Below are 26,232 nucleotides of genomic sequence, written 5' to 3'. Positions count from 1 at the left end.
GTGAAGGCTCCTTGTTGTAAAGAACTCAACACAATTCCCACTCTGTGATGTCATCACCACCTGAAACATTATTTTTCAGGGATCTTTTTTTTTTTTTTTCATTTTTCTGATCACAACATATATTTTTTTACAGCTAAATCTACAAAACCAGGGCCATTCTGCCCACAGCAGTTCATTTATGATGAAACAATCTATTAATGGGCCAGACAACATCTATGCTGTAACACTCTGAGCGTGATCTGAAACGAGATCCATCTGGACCCAAGACATTGTCCCATAATGGGCTTACATCAGGAACCTAAAAAGGGAAATGGTGAAATTGATTGTGGTGAAAACTGCCCCAGTGTGTGTGTGTGTGTGTGTGTGTGTGTGCACACTGAGCTTGCTGGATAGCTAGGTAGCACACGTAGGCAGATCTGTCACCAGATACACAAATCTGCATTCTACAAATATATTTGAAAGGTCACAATGCTGCTGCTCAGCAGCCATCCTCATTTCGATTTAATAAGAACAGCTTCATGCAAAACATAAGACAGTTTGGGGGAGGGGCGACAATGGAGGACAGGTTGCTTCCTGCTCCAACACAAGTGAGCTCACGATGCCAGATGTTTAAACAGATGCAGTCTTGTAAAGACTACACTTTTATTTAAATTATTATTTATGACTGTCCTGAAATCAGATTGTGCACACCTGGAAAGAGAGTGAGTGATGATCATTAATTACCTGCTTGCATACATTTTAGACATGAATGTAAGGAGGAATTCAATTTCCACCCCACTAGATTTTTTTTGGGTCCATCTGTGACCACCCATGAAGGGAAACTATTATTGAAAGCACCAGGGCCCTCATTTACCAAACTTTGTGTAGAAAACATTCAAAATGTTGCTATACAAACAAAATTTAGTGTGAATGGAAAGTCCAAAAAATCTGTATCTATCAAACACATGCACGCAGGTCATACATCATTCTGTGGGATGTATCAGCTATTTATCAGTTGATAAATCCCACATGTTGTAAAGCACATGCTTATGCCATGTTCATGGTCACTTGCATTCAGAAATCACTCGAATGAACCAAATATGGTAACACATCAGTTGCTCCTCATCAGAATACCGTGCATCTGGAAAGTATTCGCAGTGATTCACCTTTCCACATTTTGTTATGTTACAGTGTTATTCCAAAACAAATTTAATTTATTTTTCTTCAAAATTCTACACACAATACCCCATAATGACAATGCGAAAAAGTTTTCTTTTTAGATTTTTGCAAATTCTTAAAAAAAAAAAGAAACTGAACTAAAAAAATCACATGTATATGAATATTCACAGCCTTTACCATGAAGCTCAAAACTGACCTCAGGTGCATCCTGTTTCCACTAATCATCCTTGAGATGGTTCCACAGTTAACTGGAATCCACCTGGGGTAAATTCAATTGACTGGATATGATTTGGAAAGGCAAACACCTGTCTACACATAAGGTTCCACAGATGACAGTGCATGTCAGAGCACAAACCAAGCATGAAGTCAAAGGAATTGTCTGCAGACCACTGAGACATGATAGTATTCGAGGCACAAATCTAGGGAAGGGGATAGAAACATTTCAGGTCCTTTGAAGGTGCCAGTGAGTGCAGTGGCCTCCATTATCCTAAAATGGAATAAGTTTGGATCCATCAGGACTCTTCCTACAGCTGGCCGCCTGTCTAGACTGAGCTATTGGGGGGTAAGGGCCTTAGTCAGGGAGCTGATTAAGAACCCAATAATCACTCTGTCAGATCTCCAGCATTCCTCTATGGAGAGAGGACTACCTTCCAGAAGGACAACCATCTCTGTAGCAATCCACCAATCAGGCCTGTATGGTAGAGTGGCAAGATGGAAGCCACTCCTTAGTACTAGATACATGGCAGCCCACCTCGAGTTTGCCAAATGGTACCTGAAGGACTGTGAGATCAAAAGATGGTTTGATGAGACAATGATTGAACTCTCTGGCGTGAATCCCACATGTCACGTTGGGATGAAATCAGACAGCATCCCCACAGTGAAGAATGGTGGTGGCAGCATCAGGCTGTGGAGATGTTTTTCAGTGATGGGAACTGGGGGACTAGTCAGGATTGAGAGAAAGATGAATGCAGCAATGTACAGAGACATCCTGGATGAAAACCTGCTCCAGAGCGCTCTTGACCTCAGACTGGGGCAACTGTTCATCTTTCACCAGGACAATGACCCTAAGCACACAACCAAGATATCAAAGGAGTGGCTTCAGGACAACTCTGTGAATGTCCTTGAATGGCCCAGCCAGAGCCCAGACCTGAATCTTATTGAACATCTCGGGAGAGATCTGAAAATGGCTGCGCAACGAAGCTCCCCATCCAACCTGATGGAGCTTGAGAGGTGCTGCAAAGTGCAATGGGCAAAACCGCCCAAAGATAGGTGTGCCAAGCTTTTTGCATATTCAAAAACACCTGAGACTGCAATTGCTGCCAAAGCTGCATCAACAAAGAATTGATCAAAGGGTGTGAATCCTTATGTACATGTAATTTCTTTTTTTTGTTTTTTTTGTTTTTTTTTAAATTTGCAAAAATAAACATAAAAGGTGATCAGGTGTTGTGAGCGAAATTTTGTGGTAAAAAGTAAATTTACTCCATTTTGGAATAAGGCTATAACCTAAAATATTGAAAAAGTGAAGCACTGTGAATATTTTCCAAAAGTTGGCAAATCCTAAAAACCGTTGGACTTCCTTTCATGATACAGGTGTGGGCCAATCCCGCACTGCTATCACTTTCTCTGGATCCATTTTTATTTCCCCCTTAGAAATAACAAAGCCTAAAAAGGAAACGTGGATTTGTGAAATTCACACTTTTCTGCTTCCACATAAACCTCATTTTGCAGGAGGGTCTGTAAAACTGAATGTACGTGACACTTGTGTGTAGCTAAGTCCAGAGAAAATATGAGGATGTCATCCAGATACACAAAGACAAATTTATTTAGGTATTCCCGTAGCACATCGTTGACTAAATTTTGGAAAACAGCCGGTGCATTTGTGAGGCCAAAAGGCATAACCAAATATTCATAATGACCAGATGGGGTGTTGAAGGCTGTTTTCCACTCGTCTCCTTGACTGATCCTACCCAAATGATATGCATTATGTAAGTCAAGTTTTGTAAAAACCATGGCTCCCTCCATTAATTCAAATGCAGAGGCTATCAGCAGCAGCAGATAACGGTTTTTCACTGTGACGTCATTAAGACCACGGTAATCAATACAGGGACGTAGCGTCTTGTCTTTCTTTTCGACGAAGAAAAACCACCCCTGGCCTGACAATCAGCTATCTGGTGTCCAGCATGTCCGCAATAGAAGCAGAGGCCATCCACTCGGCGGTGCTGTCGCTCAGCTGGGGTCAGGTGCATGCGTCCGAGCTGCATTGGTTCCTTGGTGCTCTGTTGGGATGGCTCTGGCCGGGCATGGGTGGAGGAGGCGGAGCGGCCAGGAGGCGTGTGGGACAGCCCCTGGAAAAATACATTGAGGAGTGCCGCCAGGTTCCAATCACTCTTAGCTGCCAGGATGCCAAAATCAACTGCGTAATCTGCAACCCGGTGGCTGCCTTGCTTCAGTTTCAGAAGGGACCAAGCTGCTTCACATCCCGGGGCCGTGTGTTGGAATACTTGTTTGAGTGCTCTTGTGAACGCCGGGAGTGAAGCACAGGTGGGTGATTGTCGTCCCCACTCAGCCGTAGCCAGGCTGCTGCTCGACCGGAAAGATGAGTGATGATATATGCTATTTTGGATCTATCAGACGGGAACATGGGTGCCATTAGCTCAAAGTGTAGTTCGCACTGGCTAATGAAGGGTCTGATGTCTCCGGAGTCGCCTGAAAAGCGTTCGGGGCATGACAACTGGTTGCAGATAACAGGCGCTGGTGTGGAAGCTGGTGAGGCAGCTGACAGCCCCGGTGGTATGCTCAGAAGAGTGGTAGCTGTGTCCGACTTAGCCTGAAAATCAAGCCTGGTCATCAGTTGACTCATCTGATCACAGACAGATGCCATAAAAGTCTCTTCGCGGGTTACGAGTTCATTAAAACCGGAGCTTCGCGTGTTGAGCTTATCTTCTTGCTGTGCAAGCTGCTGGCTGTGGTGGCGTACTGCGTACCGGCTGTGATGGCATACAGTAAGACCTGGGTCTTACTAAGCACACCTGTCTGTAATCTACTCTGTAACCTGTCTCTCTCTGGCCACGCACCACTTCTGGAAGTAGGGCGTGGCCAGAGAGAGAGAGAGAGATAGAGAGACAGAAAACCACAGACAGACCCCAACACCAAAATACCACAAGCACAGAAAAATAATACAAAAGCAAGATGAGAATAAAAACAAACCAAAAACCCCGTAACTCACCAGATAAATTGTCAGGCCCTGACACACACGGGGACAGCATGCTGATGTCCCCGCTTCACGTGGAGTTATGCAATGTCATATTCTACCACCCACTAGATGTGTTCACCAGCTGTGACTTGCGAGCACAGATATCTGAACAGCTGCAGGTCGAGGGGGACACACCCCCCTTTGTCTGCGGACGTCGCTGATGTGAGGAAAAAATAAAAAACAAACACCATTAAACAAGGCCGCAATTTATAATATTTAATTCCTCTTATCGAATGGACAATACAAGTAAGAACCTTCTGTTCCTCTGTATATTTATTGTTTATTTGAAAACTATTTACAGAACAGCCTCAAAATTGAGATTCAAATCAATGATTTTGATCACAAAAGTAAGAGAACTATTTACAGAACAACTTTTTTATGAACTCAGAACATGAATGTTCTAAAGTGTAAGAATGACTACATACAGAGCAGCCTCAGAATTGACATTCAATGTTTTTGATCACAATAGTAAAGGAACTATTTACAGAACAATTTTTTTATGAACTCAGAACATGAATATTCTTAAGTGTATGAATGAATATTTACAGTACAGCCTCAGAATTGACATGGAATGTGTTGTGTGTTGGGGGGTTTGGCTGGACATTTTGGTGTTGTTTTCTTTTCTTTGCTCTCCAGGTGGTATGCAAACTGTTTTGTTGTCTGTGGAGAAGGTGCTGGCAGAAGAGTCCTTCACCCTCATCAGCATTATTGGCTGCACTTGTGGAGGATGTTCACGTGCAGGAGCAATTACAGCATCTCGCAAACCAAACTAAACAAACAGATGCCCGCGTTACGGAGCTTGCAGCGCAAGCCGTTCCGCTTCCTGCTGCTCCAGCTGCGGCACCATCGATACCAGTGCAGATAACTCCGTCACCCAGAGATTCGGCTTCCGAACCAATTATTTGTCATCCGGAGCCATATGCGGGAAACGATGAAGCTTGTGTTCCGTTTTTGATGCAATGTTCTCTGGTTTTTGCTCAGCGACCGGCTTCCTTCTCTTCTGATGGTAGCCGTGTCTCATATGTGACAAATTTGCTCCGAGGTGACGCCTTAGCTTGGGTCACTGCGTTGTGGAGTAATAACTCTCCAGTGTTAGGATCCTTTAAAGATTTCTCCCGGGAGTTCCGATTGGTTTTTGACCATCCGGTGAAAACGAATACCGTTGCCCAATGGTTGCTGAATCTCAGGCAGGGGAGGCGGAGTGCGGCGGATTATTCCATGGATTTCCGAATTTTTTCTGCTCAGGCCGGTTGGAATGCCGCAGCTTTGAGAGGAGTGTTTGTGGATGGTTTGAACGATTCATTAAAAGACGAGCTAGCAGTCCGTGACGAACCAAAAGATTTAGATGAGCTGATATCTTTGGCTATTCGTCTAGATGATCGGATAAAGGAGCGTGGACGCGAGAGAGGGCAGACATCAGAGCGGGTCTTTTCGTCTCGGGGCTTTCCCCGACACAGATCAGGGCTGCCTCTTCTTCGCCCCACTGAGACTCCTCCGACGGGACCTCTGGCTCCTCTTGCAGATGAGCCCATGCAGCTCGGACGAGCTGAAGCCGCCATATTGCCCCGGCCACATAAGCGTCAAGAAAGAGAACAATGACGTATCTCCAGGTGTTCTTAGACAGGCATAATAATGGACACAAAAAAAAAAAAAAAAGGGGCAGATCTTTGGTTGTTTAGTTATTTGGGCTGTTTTTGTTTTCATGTAAGGGGTTATAAATTGTTTGGGGATTTAGAGGCGGTTCAGGTGGAGTGAACGACTGGCAGTTCGGAAATCGGTTGGACTCAGGTAATCATAGGTTTTCATTTTTTGGACTTAGGTAATTTCTGTTTGAGGATTGGGTCGTTTTGTTTTGTTGTTTTTTATTTCCCTGCTTCCCTAACCCCAACCTCACATGCTCCAAGACCGTTTGTCTTTTGGGTTGTGGGGTGGTGCAGGTTGGTTACGCTGAGCGTATCTCAGAAAACCTCTGCACCTAGGGGGGTTGTCAGGGGCGTTTTTTTGGGGTTTGGTTGATGCCCGGTTCCTCTCCAGCCCCGGTTGGCCTTTGACCATTCGTCATTGGCGTTACCGGGGTGTGGTGCAGCGGGAACGTACCTCAGTCAGAGTGGTGGGCTGATCTGTGCCGTTCGCCATTTTGGTAGTTCCGCCCCTCCCGATGGGCTGGTGGTATGGTTGGTTTGGGGCACCGGACGTATTTCTGGTTTTCTGCTGCGCTTAGGGGATGGGACTGGGTTAGTTTTACCTGTTTCCTTCCCCAGCTTGGTAGTTTTGTGCCGTTCGCCAAAATTGAGCTGACGATAGGCTCTGGGAGTGATCTGGGGTCTTTCGGTATGCTGGGGGGGGGGGGGGGGTAACAGGGTTTGCCGGTTGTTTTATTTGCCCCCGGGGTGGTTTTCTGAAGTCCGCCGGGGGTTGGCTTTTTGTGTTTTTTATGTTTCCTTCCAGGTTCCACCTCCAGGGTTGATGGGACGGTCCTCTGGGGGGGAATTGGCTTGTGGGGCCGACTAGCCAAGTGTGGCCGGGTCTGGGGTTCCTGGGTTGTGGGGAGGGTGCCTCCTGGGGTTGATGGTACAGTCCTCTGGGGGGCGCTGTTGCTCCATGAATACCTGGGGACCTCTGTGGGATTCCGGCTTTGGCTGTTACTCCTGGAACTGGCGGTAAAGGTCTTCTGGGGGGTGTTGGGCTCTGCAAGTCATTCTGGGGGGGTTGTTTGTTATTTTTCTTTGTGAATTTATGTTGGTATTGTGTTGTTGGGGCTATGTTGGGTTTTTGGATTTGGGTGTTTTTCTTTTCTTCCCGGGATTGGATGGGACGGTCCCCTGGGGAGGGTTTGGGTGGGTTTTGTGTTTTTTCTTGTATGTTGGGTTGTATATGGGACTTTTTGGGGTTTTTTGTTGATGCCAGCTGGCCTTCCAGCCGCCGTGCCCTGTCCTGCTGTCTGCGGTGAACCTTGGGAGCGTTACGCCGTCTGCTTCCTGACGAGGACCCTGGAGGGAGGTGCTGTTCTCGGGCCTGGTCTGTTCGGTCGCCGGGAGGCTTCCCGTTGATGGGGGGGTACTGTTGTGTGTTGGGGGGTTTGGCTGGACATTTTGGTGTTGCTCTCCAGGTGTTATGCAAACTGGTTTTTTTGTCTGTGGAGAAGGTGCTGGCAGAAGAGTCCTTCACCCTCATCAGCATTATTGGCTGCACTTGTGGAGGATGTTCACGTGCAGGCCTAATGACTTGCAGCACCTGTGGATGATGCTCACGTGCAAACTTAAAGACTTTCAGCTGAAGCAGATAATGAGATGGCATTCTGCATTTAAGCCAGGAGTGATTTGAGCAGAATTGCCGGGAACTCGACCTTGTGACGTTCGTTTATGAGACGCTGAGGACCGCGCCTGGGTTTGACACATCGTGCCTGTGAAGGAGGACGGGTGAGGTACACATGCTGTCAGCACACATCAGAGGTGATGATTGTCTGAATAAGTGTTAACAGTAATTTGGTATTTTGTTACGCAGTATATTTGAACATTGATGAGAATTGTGCAGCTCGCTTCTCACTGCCGTGGCGTACGGAATGATGATCCTCCACCTGTTGTGAGAAGCTGCTCATTTACATAAAGCTTAAATTCAGACCTGAATGTGTTGCTGATAGTGTGTGCCTTTGAAGGATATTTGTTGTAGCTGTTGACTTACCTCACCTTTTCCATCCTTCACAGAGTCAGTTTGTCGTGTCCACCTGGGGGGTGCTCAGCGGTGAGTCTGGGTCCAGAAGCGTCGGGCTTCGATCCATTTGGGTGCTGGAGAGCGCGCCGTCCTTCACCTCGCCAGACAACCGCACATTTATATTGTACACAAATTATTGCACAGAAGGGAAATAAATTTGTTTTGTTTTTGTAACCGCTTTCTGGTTATTTAGCGCTGGGTTCAGTCAGACGCTGGTCCGCTCCTCAACTCGCGTCTGCACATAACAGGAATGTAGTAGGAAATTATGAACTAAGTATGCATGAACAAGAGTTGTCATACTCAACACAACTTTCTTTTGTTTATTATTATTACTTTTAATTTTATGATCATATATATATTTATAATTATTTCTTGATTTTTACTACCTAATGTTCTTGCCATTTTGATTAACGTGTCTGTGTGTGTGTGTGTGTGTGTGTGTGTCTATGTGCGTGTGTGTGTGACTGAGGGAGAGAGAGAGGTTGTTCTAAGACTGTTTATTTTTAATGATCTGTGTGAACTTGGTGATTCATGCAAACATCCAGTGATGGCAAACAGGGAAATAATATGTCAGCCTTGTTCACTGTATTATCTCAAAAGCACCACGTTCATTATGAACAAGTTTTCCAACTCACTTTATATCAGCAGCCAGCAAAGAAATGGTAAAAAAAGAAAAAAAAAAAAACAGATCGGAGTAGAGTCAGTGAGCGACACAACATGAGCTGCTTTCAGCTCTGTCTTGCCAAATGCACCGCATACGTTACGAAGCAAGTTCACCAAGTAAGTTTAAATACCATACAAACCAAAACAGTGGGGAACTGAAGAAACATTAAGGAGCACAGCAACGTGAGCTAGAGTCAAGCCAAACACAGAGAGAGAGAGATCCTGTGTGTCTGTGTGCATAGGCATAGGAGGTGGGGGGCAGGGGGGGCAAGCCCTCCCGGGCTCAGCAAAATGCTCAAATTCGGGCAGATGGGCTGGGAAATTTGGCCATGGGTCATGTGGACTCTGAATACAGAATAGAATGACCTAAAATGTCAGACTTATTTTCGCAGTTAATGTTAACAATCAAACCGCTATTTGGTCACCAATATAAATATAAATATGGGTATATAAATACGAGGTCTGTTAGAAAACTATCCGACCTTTTTATTTTTTGCAAAAACCATATGGATTTGAATCACGTGTGATTGCATCAGCCAAGCTTGAACCTTTGTGCGCGTTGCTTTGCGCCATGCGGCTCCGTCCCGATGCGTGAATTTCTCCGCACGTCTGTCTCAATGTGCTGAAAAAGTGCTGATGTCCATGTCTTCTGCAATTTCTGTGGTAGTCAGACGATGTCCCGGATCAACACAGCGTTCAGTTTGGAAATGAACAGTACATTCCACTGTTACAGGAGTTTTTGTCATGGAAAGAGGAGCGGAGAAATTCGCGCGTCGGGACGGAGCCGCATGGCGCAAAGCAACGCCGTGATGAAGCCTCACAGGACATGTTCTGGCATGTCCAGCTTATCCACAATTTCTCGGATAGTCACACGACTGAAAAGCCACCGAAAGCCGTCTGAAAGCCATCTGAAAGCCGTCCTGTGAGACCAACACAGAGGTGCTTTTGTCCGCGCCATGAGCGGCTCCGTGGCGCATCCCTCCGCATCTCTTTCCATGACAAAAACTCCTGTAACAGTGGAATGTGCCGAAAAAGTGCTGATGTCCACGTCTTCTGCCATTTCTGTGGAAGTCAGACGACGTCCCGGATCAACACTGCCTTCACTTTGGAAATGATCTGGTTGTTTCAGCCTGTCAATTGGCACTCGGAGCACGCCGCGCTCTCAGCCGCTGTGGGCGGTCTTTAAACCGGCTGGAGCACTCCTTAATCTGTGTAATCCCCATAAAATCGTCCCTGAAAGCCATCTGAATTTTCCGAATGGTGTCCACCTGGAGGTCTCTCACAGTTTCTGGAAAGATTTGATGCAGCAAAGCTCCAAATCGTTCAGACATTTTATTTGCAATAAAAATCCGATGAGAGGGGTGGACCACTGCTCACACAAAGCCTGCTCACAGGCGAATGACACAACCGACAGGCGTGAAAAAACTCATTCATGCGCACGAAGGTTCAAGCTTGGCTGATGCAATCACACGTGATTCAAATCCATATGGTTTTTGCAAAAAATAAAAAGGTCGGATAGTTTTCTAACAGACCTCGTATATGGTAATTTAAAGAGTCATGGAGGTTTCTGCAATTCGGGCAAATGTGGTGTCGCCCCCCCCCCCAAAAAAAAAAAAAATAGACCCCACCTCCTACGCCTATGTCTGTGTGTGTGAGAAGCTGCAGAGAGACGTGTCTGTGTGGGGACAGGCGGGTGCTGTGTGTGACTGGCCAATCACAGAGTGTGAAGACAGTCAGTTAGCCAATCAGGATTTTCCTTCATTACGAGCACAGATATTGATGAGTTTTATTCGGCTCATGCTCGTGCCTGTCAAAAATGCTTTATCTGTACCGGATACTCGTCTGAAACGAGTATCCTAATGTTAATCGCTCTTGTTCACCTTTTGACAAGGTACTATTCACCCTCAGGGTGACAGTTTTCTTTTTTTTTTTCTTAGTGATGATGAGTCTGTTATTGTTGCAGTTTCATCAGTAACACATAAAAAGAAGAAACAGTCCAGCCATGACCACTGAACGACAATACTCTCTCTCTCTCTCTCTCTCTCTCTCTCTCTCTCTCTCTCTCTCTATATATATATATATATACCTTTTTATTTTTTTCAAAAACTATATGGATTTGATTCATATGTTTTTACGTCAGCCAAGCTTGAACCTTCGTGCGCATGCATGAGTTTTTCCATGCCTGTCGGTTGCGTCATTTGCCTGTGGTCAGGCTTTGAGTGAGCACTGCTCCACCCCTCTCGTTGTTGTTTCATTCCGAGGAAATGGCAGAATGATTTGGGCTTTTTTTCCATCAGAATTTTTTCAGAAACTGTTAGAGACAAGCAGCTGGAAACCATTCGAAAAATTTATTTGGCTTTTGGTGAAAATTTTACGGGCTTCACAGAGAATAAGGACTGTTATTACAGCTTTAAGGATGCCCCACAATGCGCTCCGAGCTGCCATCGAGAGGCAGAAAACACCACATCTTTTCTAAACGGATGGCTGTGTGGAGCCAGGACCGTCGTGAGCAATTTCTCTGGTTATCACAAGAGCTGGACATCAGCCATTTTCCAGCAGATTTCACTTTTAACAAGAGATTTTGTCACGGAAAGCCGCACGGAGGCTTTGCGCGTCAGGACCGATTCGCTGATTGAGCGAGACAAAGGAACACCTCTGTTTCGGAGTGCCAGGGGACAAGTTGGGACATGCCTGTCTAGGCTTTCAATGCTTACCAGCCCAGTGAGTATAAGAGAAATTGTGGAGAGCTGGGCACTTATCAAACCAAACTAATTTCGGAGAAGTTATTTGAATTAATGTCATGTCTGAAGTTTTATAAAGTGAAAATGTTTTAGTTTTAAAACATATGAAAACAGACATTAGCTTTATATATATATATATATAGTATATATATATTTAATGAATGAATGAATAAAGTTTTTTGCACATATATAAATTAATTAATGAAGCTCTTTAATTTGGAACTATTGTGCATTGTTATAAAACACTTTTATTACTGTCATTTATTCTTTTATTTTTTTAATTTATTTTGTTTAGTGCTTTGATTCCTGGGAAAATCTTATATAACAATAATGCTAATAATAATAATAGTTATCATTATTATTGTTTTTATAACTCACATGACCTCCCAAACTAGTCAAAAACACTGTGAGTTATACTCTGGAAAATATGGTACATATCCCACTTTGCCATATTAAATGTAAAATATTAAGATTTTTCTACCAAAACAAGACAGATATTTTGCAATATATGGATCTGTCTTTGACAGCAAATATGCATGCCAGAGTGACATTACAGTAATGTGTGTGTTTTTACTTGCATGTGCATGCATGCTTTTCCCCAAAGTACATATTGGTTTTATCAAACTGAATAAAAGGATTATCTCTGTCATCGTTGAACTGCCGTGGAAATGTATTTTCCATTGGTTTCTGGGACCACTGCCATGTCTCATGTTTATTCTGTCATGCAGTGATTCATGTTGTACGACTGAGATTAAATTCTACAGATATTTTGATACTGGTGCAAGCTTATTTGCTGTTTGAGATACTGGTGCAAGCTTATTTGCTGTTTGTGAGCTGAAGCTCATCAGGACAAGTTGTGCAGCTTGGGAAAAAAGCAAAAAAAAAAAACCGAAACCAAAAATGTAATTATTATACAATTGGACAATCAGATGATCAAAGATGGTCCGATGAGTCCAGTCCACTGGCTACACAAGTGAAACAGTCAGTGTCTTCTGATCTTGAAGCTGGTTATTTCCAGATCACTCATGTGGAAGATGTGCTTGTGAGAATGGTGCAGTTGTTGCCAGCTTGCTATTGGTCAGATTTGTCCTTGATGATGTGGAGATGTGTACACATTCTGCTCTCATAATGTGAGAGCAATGTGACCCAGCAAGACGAAATAATGAACAATTCCTTTCCAAAAGCAGTGGAATGTGTTACAGTGGTGTGGATTGTTTTTTGCACAGTAATTCAATAAGAACAGACTACGGTTTGATGGAAAATCCATCCCCAATGTGCATCTGAGGTGCATCATAAGATATTCTGACAAAAGAATGCATAATAATGTACCTTCTGCCTGTATGTACTTGGTACTTGGTTTTGATAATGGATCGCTATTTAATGCTTTCAGAACGAACCCATCTTTGCAGTGAAACTGAACTAATTTCAGACAGAGATTGGAATGACTTCTTTTATAAAAACCAATTTCATTCTTTGTCTTTTCACTGACTCCTTTTGACATTTCACATTCTGCCTCAAACCTACCCAAAGCACATCGGAGGTCACTGTCCGATGAAGACAACATAGCCACATCATCCGCAAAAAGCTTCTTCCTGCATTTTAAGGCAGTTTTGGAAGCTAAATACTGACTCTCTAGTCATTTTTTTTATTTCAGTCAGACAACACACATTTTGTATGTTACATCATAGCAAAACAAAAATAATAAATACCTTGTGATAGAATTGCTTTAATAGTGAAACAAGAAGAATTCTATTAATTTCAGTATAAACAAAGTGGTGAAACACACAGTGTCCAGGAAAGACATGCATGTCACCAAAAATGACAAAAACAGTAGATACACATAGTTTATTACATTACATTTGTGCACTCTCATAAACAGCAGTGCACATATCTTTGACAATTGTAAAGGCCCTGTCACACCTTGACGATTTTGCCAGTGTATGTCAACCGTATATAAAAAAAAAAAAACCGCTGGCATAAATCCAATAATTTAAGGGTAAGTTTTTTTATAAGTTAAGAGCACACTGAAGCACGTTGAAAAACGCTGAAGCTCACTGATGTACATCCTAATAAGCTAAGCTGCTCAAAACATTTGCGAAGATTCATCCCATCCTGTCTATGGCTGATGCTGAGACTCTGATTCGTGCTTTTATATCTTCCAGACTCGATTATTGTAATGCTTTGTTTTCTGTTTTACCGCAGTCCAGCATCAGGGGTCTTCAACTGGTTCAAAATGCTGCTGCCAGACTTTTGACACGAAGCAGAAGGTTTGAATATATTACGCCGGTTCTGGCATCCCTTCAGTGGCTTCCGGTCTCTCTGAGATCTGATTTTAAAGTATTATTATTGACCTATAAAATTGTTCACGGACTGGCTCCTCCCCTCTTTGGCCGGCCTGGCTGAGTCCTACGTGCCGGCTCGGTCTCTGCGTTCACAGCGTGCAGGCTGATTGTGTGTCCCTAAGGTGAAGAAAAAGTCAGTGGGTTACAGAGCTTTCTCTTACCGTGCCCCAGCCCTGTGGAATGATCTGCCTTCACAGATCTGACAGTTGGACTCTGTGGAGGCTTTTAAAGCCAGACTGAAGACACACTTGTTTCCTTGTTTTATCATTAGTATTTTACATGATTGTATGTCTTCGTTTATTTCTTATTCATTTATTTTATTAATTTTATTTATTTATGTTTTTAATTTTTTATTGTGTTTTGATCTTAATTCATTTTATGTTGCTTTTTAATGATGTTTGTGAAGCCCCTTGAGGTGACTAGTCGTGACTTGGCGCTATATAAATTAATAAATTTGATTTAATTTGAAAAAAATATGGGCATACTGAAAATTTTCGAGTGCCAGCATGTGATTCATATGTTGTGCACATGCTGCACATAAGTTGTAGGTAAGTTATGTGATTGTTAGCACATGTTTCTTGTAATTTACTCATAGGTCTAAATCTGTCCATTAATGCTGGTCACTGATTGGCTGAAAGCTGCGGTCCATATGCAGACAGTTTCATTCACACACGGATTAAATCTGACCTGTTCATTTCAGTCCAATTCACCATCACAGATGGACATGAATCCACAGAAAGCTCCTGCTTTTTTAAAATGACCTCTGAAAATCCTTTATTTCAGGGCTGGAAATGCAGCGTTTTAAAGCAAGTCTCTCTGTGTTTTTTCTGCTGCAGGTGCGTTTCTCAGAGAATGCCTGTGTTGCACTCTGATCACACAGAAACACTGTGATGATTTAAGCTTTTAAAGCGCCGTCACTGTCGTGTGATCATCAGACAACCTGATTGATCAGTCAGGGTGATCACACCTGATTAATGCGCTATTTAAAGCACTGTGGCGGTCGGTGATCACCACACCGACAGATTGCACAGCACTTCATTCAGATCACAGCTGATCGTGGCTGACTGGTGCTTTAAAAGTACAAATCATCACAACATTTCATTATTCAGATCAAATTTTGCCAGAAACTGGGCGACAGCCAGGTGGAAACCATTCGGATGATTCAGACGGCTTTTGGTGACTTTTCAGTTGTGTGACTATCCGAGAAATTGTGGAAGAGGTGGGCATGTCACAACATGTCCTGTGAGATGTCAACACGGAGGCACTTTTGCTCCGCCGTCAGCTTTGTGCCGAAGCCATCGGCATGAATTTCACCACCGCTCTTTTCATGGCCAAATCTTCTATCACAGTGGAATGTTCCGAAAAAGTGCTGATGTCCACCTCTTCCGCAATTTCTTGGACAGTCACACGATGGTTCCGCATCACCACAGTGTTCACTTTGGAAATGATCTGGTCATTTCAGCGTGTTGATGGCCGACCGGAGAATGGCTCGCTCTCTACCATTGTGCAGACGTCTTTAAACCAGTTGTACCACTCCTTAATCTGTGTGATGCCCATAGGATCGTCACCAAAAGCCGTCTGAATCATCCGAATGTTTTCCACCTGGCTATCGCCCAGTTTCTGGCAAAATTTGATGCGGCACTGCTCCAGTTGTTCCGTCTTTTTCCTTGGAATGAAAGTCTGCCGAGTGCATGACACACACCTCACACAAAGGCTGCTTACCGGGAAATGATGCAATCGACAGGCGTGAAAAAGTTCACGCATGTGCACGAAGGTTCAAGGTTTGCTCATGCAAGCACACGTGATTCAAATCCATCAGGTTTCTGAAAAAAATAAAAAGGTCCGATACTTTTCTAACAGACCTTGTATCAACATGAAAATTCAGTAGGTATATCTTATATATTATATTCCAATTCTAAGGTGAAACTATGTTAGTATACTAAGGTATATCTAAATATGTATATAAAAAAGAAGAGTAAAATAGAAGAGTAGAGTAGAGCCACTTAGGTGCCTGGTCTTGAGAACCAGTGATGTAACCAAGTAAAAACAAGAAACCAGTTGAAGGGACTTACTGTGCTTCTACTGTTCTTTGTTGTCTGCAATCCCTTGGTTCTCAGTTCAGTTTATTTATATAGTGCCAAATCACAATATACACACACGGGTAAAATAGGGATCGAGTACATCATAATTTTTCTCAGTAAATATATTTCTGTTGACATGAAATTTTAACCAAATGTTGGTCAACACCCAAGTAATCCACACATACAAAGAAACCAAAACAAATAAGAACAGAAATGAAGTTATCTGTAATAAAATGGAATGGCACAGGGAAAAATACTGAACACGCCTACTGAAATACTGTGCTAGAAATGGTTAATCTCTCATTAATTTCTGGATCTGTTCCTAAATGTTTCATATCTGCAGTCATTAAACCATTACTTAAGAAATCTAATCTTGACCCTAGTGTACTGAAAAATACACTAGGGTCAAATCTATCATTTTGCTCTAAAATTCTGGAGAAAGTGGTTTCACGGCAGCAGAAAATATCACTCCACATAGACAGCTCTCACTAAAGTGGCGAATGACCTTCTGCTTGCAATGGACTCAGACACCACTATGGTTCTGGTGCTGTTAGATCTCACTGCTGTGTTTGGTTGGTTCAAAATGCTGCTGCCAGATGTTTGACACGAAACAGAAAGTTTGATCACATTACACCCATTTTGGCATCTCTTCACTGGCTTCCTGTCCCTGTGAGATCAGATTTTTTAGGTTCTGCTACACGCCTATAAAATTGTTCACGGATTGGCATCTTCCTACTTAACTGATCTAGTTAAACCCTACATACAGCACCAGGCTACGTTCGCAGGAAGCAGGACTACTTTGTGTCCCTAGAGTGAATAAAAAGTCTGTGGGTCACAGAGCTTTCCCTTATCATACCCCTATTCTGTGAAATGATCTCCCTGCATCAATTAAAGCAGTGACGTTCTATAGAGACTTTCAAGTCCAAACTTAAGACGCACTTGTTTTCCCTTTCGTATGGCTAGCATACTGGCATAGTATGTTACTATGCTTTTTACTCTTTTAAATTCATTTTATCAGGAAACAGAGCGGGCCGCGGCCTCAACTTTGTCTAAATTCAGTGTCATTTAGTGAAGCTTAGGGCTAGTGGCTGGCAATCACCCCAGTATTTCTTTTGTTCTTTTTGTTGCTTAATGTTGACAAATTATACTGTATTTGTTGTCTTTCTGATGCCTGATTCTGTTTTTTTCTCTCTGTTTGAGGTGCGTCTCCATCCAAGGATGGGTATGGTGTCTGTTTTCTGAGGTCTTCCTGTCCTGTGCACCGGCAACATTTCCTGTATATTCATTTTGTGAATTGTTTTGTAATTTGTGTCAGTATCATGGCCCAAGCGGAGTGTCACCCCTTTGAGTCTGGTCTGCTTGAGGTTTCTTCCTCAGGAGGAGTTTTTCCTTACCACTGTCACCTGTGTGCTTGCTCTGGGGGTTCTTAAGGTTAGACCTTACTTGTGTGAAGCATCTTGAGGCAACTTTGTTGTAATTTGGTGCTATATAAATTAAATCAGTTGTATTAAATTGAACAATGGACATTGACAATTAAATTCTCAACTCACATGTAAATCCAGTAGGGGGCGGTAAATCATCTATATATTAAAAGCCAAGTGGCCTCTGTGTACATGTATGTGTGCTTGTGTTCATGTGTGCATCCATATGTATAACTTCAATCATGGACAAACTGGGAAGAGCTGACATTTGCCATTTGGCATGCATATGTATTTTGGGTCAAGGATGAACACAGCCAAAACAGAATGTTGATAGGACTTATATTTTTGGAGAAACTACAGATAATAGCAAACAACACTGAACCATAGGGATTGATAATTACATTCTGGACTCATAAGCCATTCCAGCAGCAGGCGGTAAATCATCTAAGCCAAGTGGCCATTGTGCATGTGTATGCATTCATGTGTGTGTGTGTATACCTTTGACCAAAGATAACTGGCGAGAGCTGACATTCAACATTTTGGGTCAGCGATGAAGGCCGCCAAAGCAGAACATTGATAGGACTTACATTTTTGAGAAATTTCAGACATTACATAACAACAATGAACAATGGATGTTGATCATTACATTCTGGACTTACGAGGTCTGTGAGAAAAGTATCGTACCTTTTTATTTTTTTCAAAAACTGTATGGATTTGATTCATATGTTTTTACGTCAGCCAAGCTTGAACCTTCTTGCGCATGCGTGAGTTTTTCCACGCCTGTCGGTTGCGTCATTTGCCTGTGGGCAGGCTTTGAGTGAGCACTGCTCCACCCCTCTCGTCATTGTTTCATTGCGAGGAAATGGCGGAATGATTTGGGCTTTTCTTCCATCAGACTTTTTTCAGAAACTGTTAGAGACAGGCAGCTGGAAACCAAAAAATTTATCTGGCTTTCGGTGAAAATTTTACGGGCTTCACAGAGAATAAGGAGTGTTACTACTGCTTTAAGGACGGCCCATAATGGCGCATGGTGGCACGCTCCGAGCCGCCATCGAGAGGCAGAAACCACCACATCATTTCTAAACGGATGGCTGTGTGGAGCCGGGACCGTCGTGTGCAATTTCTCTGGTTATCACAAGAGATGGACATCAGCCATTTTCCGGCAGATTTCACTTTTAACAAGAGATTTTGTCATGGAAAGCCTCATGGAGGCTTTGCGCGTCAGGACCGATTCGCTGATCGAGCGAGACAAAGGAACACCTCCGTTTCGGAGTGCCAGAGGACAAGTTGGGACAAGCCCAGCTCTCCACAATTTCTCTTATACTCACTCAACTGGTAAGCACTGAAAGCCGAGATAGACATGTGCGCCATTGTGGGCCGTCCTTAAAGCTGTAATAACACACCTTATTCTCTGTGAAGCCCGTAAAATTTTCACCGAAAGCCAGATAAATTTTTTGAATGGTTTCCAGCTGCCTGTCTCTAACAGTTTCTGAAAAAATTCTGATGGAAAAAAAGCCTAAATCATTCCGCCATTTCCTCGCAATGAAACAACAACGAGAGGGGTGGAGCAGTGCTCACTCAAAGCCTGACCACAGGCGAATGATGCAACCGACAGGCGTGGAAAAACTCACGCATGCAACGAAGGTTCAAGCTTGGCTGACGTAAAAACATATGAATCAAATCCATACAGTTTTTGAAAAAAATAAAAAGGTACGATACTTTTCTCACAGACCTCGTACATGCCATTCCAAATCATCATTGAAACTTTGTGAAATTTATTTATTACCAAAGTTACCAATATTTATTACCAACCATTGTGTCTGAAGAGACAAAGATTGAAGTCATGTTTGGAGGAACCCTGGCACCATCCCTACAGTAAAGCATGGTGGTGGCAGCATCATGCTGTGGGGATGTTAATCTGTGGCAGGAACTGGGAGACTAGTCAGGATGGAGGGAAAGATGAATGGAGCAGATTTTCTTCCACAATGTCGCTGTACATTACTGCAGAGACAAGTGCTCTTGATCTCAGTCTGGGGTGAAGGTTCATCTTTCAGCAGGACAATGACCCTAAGCACACAGCCAAGATATCACAGGAGTGACTTCAGGACAACTCTGTGAATGTCCTTGAGTGGCCCAGCCAGACCTGAATCCAATTGAACATCTCAGAAGAGATGTGAAAATGGCTGTGCATCGACGCTCTCCATCCAACCTGTTGGAGCTTGAGAGGTGCTGCACAGAGGAATGGACAAAAACTGCCCAAAAATAGTTGCACCAAGCTTGTGGGATCACATTAAAGAAGACTTGAGGCCATAATTGCTGCCAAAGGTGCATCAACAAAGTATCAGTTTCAGGAATATCTTTGTTTTTTGTTTTAAATTCATTTGCACAAATCTCAAAGAAAGTTTTTTTTCACATTATCATTATAGGGTGTTGTGTGTGGAATGCTGAGGAAAATAAATTAATTTCATTCATTTTGGAATAAGGCTGTTATATTAAAAATATGTGGACAAAGTGCAGCACTGTGAATACTTTCTAGATGCACTGCACGTATACTTCAAGAAGAAGCATTAGTTTGCACAACAGCAGATACATTTCATGCAAACACAAACTTTGGATGTGCACAGTGTGCCTTCCTTATTTTATTGTTGATGCATGTCGTTCATACATCTGTAGGACCCTTTTCAGATGTTTAGTGACTCATTGCCGCACTTTCACATGCTTGCCGATGTGACACAAGCAAGAAAGGAGAGGTGGAGAGTGAAGGTAAGAAGAGGTGAGTGCAGGCAAGGTTCTGAGAGAAGACATGTGACGAGACATCCTCTGAGAAAATACAAGTTGAATAAGAAGGCTCAGTGAGAAAAGGATTGTCCACTCTCATTCAGTGCGAGGGTGAGGACAGACAGTGTGGTTAGCAATAGATCAAGGTTGAATAATTTTCATCTGCCAACAACAACACAGTGCTGGTCAGAGTTACTGGCACCCCTGAATTTTAAGTACAGAATTTTAAATATGACGAACCAGATCTGTATAATCCATCCATCCATTTTCTGTACCCACTAACTCCAAGGGTGTGTTTGGGGGCTCGAGCTTAGCAGTCATAGGACATGAGGAACGGTGCACCCCGGACAGGATGCCAGTCTGTCTCCGAGCAGTTCGTATAAGGAGAATTTTAAAATATCCAAAGTTATTAAACAAAAATAATGATTATATCAAGATTATTTTTGATAAAAATCAACACATTTACATCCACTTATCTTCAGGCAAGTCAGGGGATGGATGCATGAATGTTTCCAAGTCACTGAATATGTCTTGGACATTTAAATTAATCATTAAGAAATACAAACACTATGGTACTGTCTGGTAAATCTGGCAAAAACTGAGCAACTGTAGAAGAGGAGGACTACTGAGGGAAGCCAAGAAGACATCCATGTTATGCACAGCCTGTTTGCTCAAGCAGATAGTGTGGTTACAACTAAAATGGGAGGTTTTAAGTCCAAGGCCACCTCCACTGCTCATTCTCTGCATACATCTGGAGTTGTGTTAAGCCCCGTTTACACATAGATAGTAAACTCTCCCAGAAGCATCCCGGCAGAGATTTTGCCCCCTCCGGGCCGTTTTAGGGATCAAACGCTGTAGTTAACGCCAGCGCACGGGGGCATGGTTTGGTTCCGGCTTCACCGGAAATCGTCGAAAAAATTACTCAACATGTCGAATAATTCCGGGAGCGCTCCCGGAGAAGTGGCCTGACGATGGAGACAACGCGAACAATGGAGTTTGATACTTTTTAATTGTCATGTCATCCCGCCCCTTCCTGTAGTGCCGCAGTTTACACCGCCGTAATTGGCGGCCAGCGTTGTATCCCTAACCAACGGCATGTAAAACGGCGATAGAGCCCACATCGGCGTCCTCAAATGCGTTTTAACCGGCGACAGAGGCAGACAAAGTGGCGGCGCTAGAGGACAGTATGCTGTTCTAAACGCCACCTCCCGGTTAACGGCTTTCCAAATGGCCGATAGGCGGCGGTCAGTATAAAAACGCTAGCGCTCTGCATGCAGGTCTCTCACTCGCGGCCAGCTCCAGATATTTTTGCAGAGAAGCTCCAGTATATCTCCTAAAATACGAGGTCTGTCAATAAAGTAACGGTCCTTTTTATTTTTTTCAAAAACTATATGGATTTCATTCATATGTTTTTATGTCAGACATGCTTGAACCCTCGTGCGCATGCGTGAGTTTTTCCACGCCTGTCGGTGACATCATTCGCCTGTGAGCACGCCTTGGGAAGGAGTGGTCCCGCCCCCTCATCAGATTTTCATTGTCTGGAAATGGCGGAATGAAAAGGACTTTTTTCCATCAGAATTTTTTTAGAAGCTGTTTGAGACAGGCATCTGGAAACCATTCAAAAAATTTATCTGGCTTTCTGTGAAAATTTTTACGGGCTTCACAGAGAATAAGGACTGTTACTACAGCTTTAAGGACCCCTTGAGCTGCGACAACACGGCACAAGCCACCGGACCATTTCTAAACGGATGGCTCTGTGGATACGAGACCATTCTGTGCTCTTTCTCTGGTTATCACAAGAGCTGGACATCAGCCATTTTCCAGCAGATTTCACTTTTAACAAGAGATTTTGTCATGGAAAGCCGCGCGGAGGCTTCACGCGTAAAGACCGATTAGCTTTGGAAGCGAGACAAAGGAACACCTCCGTTTCGGAGTGCCAGAGGACAAGTTTGGACATGCCTATCTCGGCTTTCAATGCTTACCAGTCCAGTAAGAAATTGTGGAGAGCTGGACATGTCCAAACTTGTCCTCTGACACACCGAAACAGAGGTGTTCCTTTGTCTCGCTTCTAAAGCGAATTGGTCTTTACGTGCGAAGCCTCCGCGCATAAACCGTCTATGTGTAACCTGGGCTTTAGGAACTGTTGTACAGCCACTGTACAACCCCAATTCCAGTGAAGTTGGTACGTTGTGTAAAATGTAAATAAAAACAGAATACAATGATTTGCAAATCCTCTTCAACCTATATTCAATTGAATACACCACAAAGACAAGATGCTTAATGTTCAAACTGATAGACTTTTTTTGTTTTTGTGCAAATATTTGCTCATTCTTAAAAGGATACCTGCAACACATTTCATAAAAGCTGGGACAGTGGTACGTTTACCACTGTGTTACATCACCTTTCCTTCTAACAACAATTAATAAGCGTTTGGGAACTGAGCTCGGGCCCAGAGAAGGCGGTGGCATTTCTGGATGTTGTTGATGTATGGCTTTTGCTTTGCATGGTAGAGTTTTAACTTGAACTTGTAGATGTAGCGACGAACTGTGTTAACTGACAATGGTTTTCTGAAGTGTTCCTTTACACAATGATGATGGTTTTTAATGCTGTGGGATCAAAGGTCACGGGCATTCAATGTTGGTTTTCTGTCTTGCCGCTTATGTGTAGAAAGTTCTCCAGATTCTCTGAATCTTCTGATTATATTAGGGACTGTAGATGATGGAATCCCTAAATTCCTTGCAATTGAGAAACATTGTTCTTAAATTGTTTTTTCATACAGTTAAACTATTTTTTTTCATACAGTTGTTCACAAAAGTGGTGATCCTCGCCCCATCTTTGTTTGTGAATGGCTGAGATTTTTGGGAATGCTCCTTTTACACCCAATCATGACACCTGTTTCCAATTAGGTGTTCTCTGAGCGTTCATCAACCTTCCCAGTCTTTTGCTTCTTGTGAGTTGATACAGCTCCTATCGGAGTAGGTGTTTGGGTTGTTGGCCTTCAGTGTGGTCCTGCGCTCAAAGGTGAGGCTATGCTTTTTCTCATGTTAGCAGCAATTTCCCCTACTGCCTACTGGAAAAAATTGACGCAGAATGCATTGCATTGTCAACATCCATTTGTTTGTTTTTCACCTGATAAGTGAATCTCCAGTAGCATTAATGGAGTAATGATTTTTGATTAGCAGCTCCTGGCTAATGTGCTTTATTTTGTAATTATTTTAGATTATTATTTTGGTTTGTTGATAGTTACTTTCACATTCCTTATCCCCAAGGCTGTTGTCATGGAGCATGAACATTTCAGGAATATTACAGTCCCACAGCGGAAAACATTTCTCGCTGTAAAGGAATGTTCCCTGCAGTGGAAAACTATATGGAGAGTCCGTGAGTCAGGTGGAGAAAACCACACATTTTTTCAGATTTTGGAGAAGTGTGACCACAAAGAATCTGAGAGAAAGCGATGGTGGGGGATGATGGCAGATGGCTGTGTTTGTGATCTCAACGGGAGAACTGTTGACATGGACGCAGGATTTGACTATCAGCTGTTCATGTTCGCGACATGTATGCTTACTGGCTTAAGTGTGGATGGACAAATGAAAGAATCAAGCAGCACACATGTGATGATGGCTATAGGATGTTTTCTGATCATGGCTATCGGATGTTTTCTGACCATTATGCGGAACTCGTACGACTTGAAAGTACTGAAGGGGAAAACAACTTTGTCCCTGCTCTGGTTTCACATGGCTTCATATGTAAACAAAGAGCAGAATGATATTCTGCATGGATGCTATGTGCAAACAATAAAATCAGTCAGTATGTGGTCGTTTTTCAGGCTATGTACTTAACACCACTTTGTTCTTTCTGAATATGCTGCAGGTTTCAAAGGAGCAGCAGCCTGCAATACATTTGCTAGCCAGAAAATACTTGCAAAAACAAAACAAAACAAATGGCAGTACTTAAGTACCTATATGAGGTAGAAAGGAGAATTATGACTGGCAAGTCAGCCCAGGCAAATGACAAAGTGGTGAATATTGGCAGCCTGTCACTGCACTGCATACTTGAGGGGCTGTGTCTTGGTGCAGGGTTGGCACCACTGTGTTGAATAGTCATTCTCCAGTAGGCTTCAGTGCCACTTGAAGTCCAAGAAAATAGGGAGAAAGGGGAGCTGCAGCAGGGATGTGTCTCCCCGGTCACAACACAGCCAAGTCCCAGAGACTCATAGGAATTCTGCTGGTTGTCATCCAATGAGGTCCAAGACTTTGGTATCAAGCCAAGTTTCACCTTTTGGTATTGCTAGGTGTGTCCTCCATGGACCCCATAATAGGAGTCTGGTAACAATGCTTTGAAATGTAATCAGTTACAAAATCAGTACAATTGGAATACTTTTGGATTGAAAATCAAAACTGAAAATTATGCATGACCTACATCTTCATACATCTTCAACCACTAATCCGGGAACGGGTCCCAGGGGCAACAGTTCCAGTAGGGGACCCCCGACTTCCCTTTCCCTTGCCAAATTAGCCACCTCTGACTGTATGATACCAAAGCATTCCCAGGCCAGTGAGGAGACATAATCATATCAATCAATCAATCAATCAACTTTTAATCCCTCCACCTAGTCCGGTGTCTTCCCCAGGGTTTTTCTCCCAGCAGGACGTGCCTGGAACAACAACCATAAGAAGTCACCAAGGGGGCATCCTTACCAGATGTCTGAACCACCTCAGCTGGCTCCTTTCAATGCAAAGGAGCAGCGGCTGATCTCCAAGCCCCTCACGAATGACCAAGCTTCTCACCTTATTTCTAAGGGAGACACCAGCCACCCTCCTGAGGAAGCCCATTTTGGCCTATTACAAAATTGACTAGATGATGAACTTGGACCCATGATCTAGTGTAATGACCCATCCCTCATGGCCATTTGTGAGAGTAGGAACAAAGACTGGCCAGTAGATTGAGAGCTTCAACTTTTGCCTCAGCTCCCATTTCATCACAACAGTATGACAGAACAAATGCACTCGCCGCTGCACAGATTCTCTGGTCAATCTCACACTCCATTGTGCCTGCACTCATGAACAAGACCTAGAGGTACTTACAGTAAGGCAAATAAATATTTGATGTACTATCAATTTTGCAAGGTTTCCCACCTACAAAGAATGGAGAGGTCTGTAATTTTTATCATAGGGACACCTCAGCTGTGAGAGACAGAATCTAAAAATAAAATAAAATAAATCACATTGTATCATTTTTAAATAATTTATTTATATTTTATAGCATGAAATAAGTATTTGATTACCTACCAACCAGCAAGAATTTTGGCTCTCACAGACCTGTTATTTTTCTTTAAGAAGCCCTCCCATTCTTCAATTTTTACCTGTATTAATTGCACCTGTTTGAACTCAGTACCTGTATAAAAGACACCTGTCCACGCACTCAATCAATCACACTCCAGTCTGTCCATCATTGCCAAGAACAAAGAGTTGTCAAAGGACACCAGAGACAAAATTGTCGACCTACACAAGGCTGGGATGGGCTACAGAACAATAGACAAGCAGCTTAGTGAGAAAGCAACAACTGTTGTGATTATTTATTAGAAAGTGGAAGAAACACAAGATGACTGTCAATCTCCCTCGGTCTGGGATTCCATGCAAGATCTCACTTTGTGGGGTAAGGGTGATTCTGAGAAAGCCTACATGGGAGGACCTGGTCAATGACCTGAAGAGAGCTGGGACTACAGTCACAAAGATTACATTAGTAACACGTGATGCTGTCATGGTTTAAAATCCTGCAGGGCACACAAGATCCCCCTGCTCAAGCCAGCACATGTCCAGGCCCATTGGAAGTTCACCAGTGACCAACTGTTTTATCCAAAGGAGGCATGGGAGAAGGTCATGTGGTCAGATGAGACCAAAATAGAGCTTTTTGGAATCAACTCCACTCGCCGTGTTTGGAGGATGAGAAGAACCCCAAGAACACCGTCCCAATCATAAAGCATGGGGGTGGAAACATCATTTTTCGGGATGTTTTTCTGCAAAGGGGACAGGACGATTGTAGTGTCTTGAAGGGAGGATGGATGGGGTCATGCATCACGAGATT

The 26,232-nt window shown here is 43.2% G+C and overlaps 1 protein-coding gene and 1 long non-coding RNA gene across 3 annotated transcripts in view; one reads left to right on the top strand and one right to left on the bottom strand.

Annotated features, from left to right (window-relative positions):
- lingo1b (leucine rich repeat and Ig domain containing 1b) overlaps positions 1 to 26,232 on the top strand; it is a 107,056-nt gene that overhangs the window by 21,876 nt on the left and 58,948 nt on the right. The gene's annotated exons all lie outside the window — the stretch shown is intronic.
- On the bottom strand, positions 427 to 24,666 carry LOC117523319. Its single transcript, XR_004564477.1, has 4 exons — positions 24,578 to 24,666; positions 15,400 to 15,404; positions 10,804 to 10,813; positions 427 to 436 (listed from the first exon to the last, which is right to left on the bottom strand). It is a non-coding gene; the product is annotated as an uncharacterized LOC117523319 (long non-coding RNA).

This window comes from Thalassophryne amazonica, chromosome 2 (assembly GCF_902500255.1).
Source record: "Thalassophryne amazonica chromosome 2, fThaAma1.1, whole genome shotgun sequence".
In the NCBI taxonomy this organism is placed as follows: domain Eukaryota; kingdom Metazoa; phylum Chordata; class Actinopteri; order Batrachoidiformes; family Batrachoididae; genus Thalassophryne; species Thalassophryne amazonica.
The sequence above is the reverse complement of the archived record's forward strand: the minus strand, read 5'-3'. Positions and strand labels throughout refer to the sequence as shown.